The sequence below is a fragment of the Lissotriton vulgaris genome, unplaced genomic scaffold (genome assembly GCF_964263255.1).
Source record: "Lissotriton vulgaris unplaced genomic scaffold, aLisVul1.2 SCAFFOLD_7790, whole genome shotgun sequence".
Taxonomy (NCBI): Eukaryota; Metazoa; Chordata; class Amphibia; order Caudata; family Salamandridae; genus Lissotriton; species Lissotriton vulgaris.
Window position 1 is genome coordinate 12,529 of NW_028244057.1, and position 3,132 is coordinate 15,660.

Below are 3,132 nucleotides of genomic sequence, written 5' to 3' on the forward strand. Positions count from 1 at the left end.
GTTGCGGAAACACCCTGTTTCACTAATATGGCCACTCCTCTATTGTGCGTTGTCTGCTGGGATGCCTCAAACATTTTTACCCATTTGATTTTAGAAAATACAGACCGACTTTCATCAAAACTCAAATGGGTCTCCTGTAGTAGACAAATCTAAGCGCTTGACATCTCCAAATTTTTGAGGATAAGTCTCTGCCTATGGGGACACCGCAGTCCATTCACATTCCAGGTGGTAAAAATGATCTTGTTATTCCCTAATCTTTGATCTCCCATTGTTCGTCCAATTCCCTAACAGGCATAATTCCTTGACTCCAGTGAGATGAGTATTTTTTTGGTTTTTATCCCTATGCTCCCCACTCAAGTGCTCCCCCTGTAACCCCTCCCCTGACAGCCTCCCCCTGTGCTCTGCCCCCCCCTGAGGAACCCACCCTTCCAGTAGGCAAAGCCTATTTGGCTGGGCTCCATGCCTGGATGCAGTGTTTTATTTCCAAATTATTCTTCAGCGAATTCTCTAATCTTTAAACAGTCTCAAATTCAATATTGCGGCGTTTTAACATGTATTTATCAGCCGAGCAGCGAGTTGCAGAATAAAGGAGGCGATCCTATTCATATAGTCCCCCCCTATTCGCTACCTTTTGATCCCTGTTCTTTCCTAATCTTCAGAATTAGATTATCGGCTTCTTCCCCTGTTTTTATCAGGTGCATGTGGTTATTCCACATCACCCTCAAATGTGCGGGGAATTTTAATTGTGCCTTTACCCCCAGACCGTTCAACTCGTCCAGTCTCCTCCCGAGCTCCCACTGTCTGGTTGCTGTCACATGGGAAATGTCAGACCTTCTTTGAAAATTAAAAGGGTTAGAACTATTAAATGATATTGTTTTTTCCTTCAGGGCTGATGACAAAATCTGCTCCTTCACATTGTAAGTTAAAAAATTAACCAAAATTTTCCTGGGTTTCTGCCTATTAGGGTTTCTCCGAAAGGGATCTCGATGCACCCTCTAGATTTCTTGCATTAGATCCACCGTCTCGTCACCCTTCAGGACAGTCCCCTTTATCAGTGATATCACAAAGCCCTTCAAATCAGCTCCTTCCATGGCTTCCGGTACATTAAGTATTTTCAAGTTGTTCCGTCGAGAGTGATTCTCCAACCTCTCGACGTCATCTCTTAGTTCTCGATTCTGTGCATTTAACTTTGCCACTACCTCATCGGTAGCATGTACTGAATCCCTTATTAGTGGTAGTTGTTTCTCCAATACTTCGGTCCTTAACGTAACATCATCTAGTCTCTTAGCCAAGACCTCACATGAGGCCTGGATTGCCGCCTGGTTTGCTTCAGAGATTGAGAAACGGCTAGCCAGCTCGGATTGGTTGTTTTCCGAGACTGTGAACCTGTTCGAGATTTCCTCCTTTATAGTCAGAAGGATATCTGCCAAAGTTGAGGAGGTCACGTCAGGGTTAGTAATGGCTGGCTTATTAACACCAATACATGCGAGATTTTTCTGAGACTCGGGCTGTGGCTCTGGCTTTTCGGAAGGCTGGTTACTTGGTTGCTGAAATATCCCCTCTTCGGGGTTACGATCCATCAATGCAGAGTACTTATTTGATAGTGCTACATCGGAATGGACAATCACATCGCTTACTGCAACTGACTCTGTCTCCTCTCCTTCTTCCGTGTCAACTTCTTCCCCCCCATCCATCATGCCAGCTTTGATTGCCTCGTCCTGGTTTTCAGCGGGGTATCTAGCAGGGTTTCTCTTTGGTTCACCCCCCCCTTCCTTGGGGGGAGTTTCTTTTGCTCCCCCCTGCTCCATGTTTTGTGACACTCTTTTGGGGGTTACTAATCAGGGCAGGAGGGGGAGTCTGTACTTTTGACGGCTTTAAGGCTTTAGATGGTGTCTGGGAGGTGCTGGTGGCCATTACTTTATAGTAGGTTTTTAGCGAGCGTGTAACTTTAGTACATAGTGGAACACCTTTCTTAGCTTTAATTTTCCTTTTCGACGCTTTTACTCTGACATCCTCCGGGTCTTTATCAGAACTACACGCTTTCCCCCTTCCTTGTTTGCTACGGGCCTTTACAGAAGAAATTGGGGGGGGGCACATGGATGGGATATCCAGAGCTTTCCTTTAGAGGGTCTCTTGTGAGCCTTGCCCTTAGTGCATACCTATTAACCTTCTCGCCTTGAGTGTGTCCTAGGACAGCACCTCCTTTCCGACCCTTGGTGTCTTCCACAATTTCTACTTTGATTTGATCATATGCCCCCCTCTCTTTGGCCCTCAAGGGGTTAGCAATATCACCATCCATCCATTCTGTCTGCAATGAAGCAGTGACACCTCCTTTTACATGTGCATGTGCATTCAACTCACAAGGGCCTCCCCCGCACTGTACTTTAGAGAATAGCTCCGATTTTTTCCCTCCACGAGGATAACTCTTGCATCCTCAGCAATTCTCACAGTTATAGCAGGAGTTACGGTGACAGCTATTACTTGCGGGGTCATTACCTTAGGCAGAGTCAAAATACTCGTAACGGCAGCGCTGAAAACGCTGCTCTTACCACCCTCGCTGCTGCAACCTCCTCCTCCTGACTCAAAAAACCCACTTCCACTCCAACCGGCAATGCCTCCCCTCTACGGCACCCGGAGTGCACTGGAAAGGCCGGGGAAGCTAAAGGCTGGGACCCGCCTCCTCCACGCACCAGCCGCCTCCTCCCACCTCGTACTCCAAACCTTCCTGCTGACGTTGCTTAAGCCGCCGGAACCGCCGAGACCAATCTGAATGATCTGCGGGGCGCCGTCTGCTACTTTTCCCGCGTACTGCCGCTCGATGTCCGATGTCATCCCCTCCCAAACCTCTTCCGCGGCGCTACATACAAAATGCGGTGAGCCGCTACTGAGTCCGGTTGCTTAGAGCTTGTTTATGCCTGCATCCATGGAGCCGAGCCGCGGCAGTTTAGCTGGCGGCCGCCATGTTCCTCCAAACATAAAGCAATCTATAACGGCAAAGGTATTAGGTGAGGGTGATGGGTGGGTCCAACATTTAATAAGTGTCCAACGTAGTCTTAATAATCTGCCAAGAAATTCTCTAAAAGGTTTCAGCCCGTACGAACTACTGTTCGGAACTAGAATGTTTATTCAGGA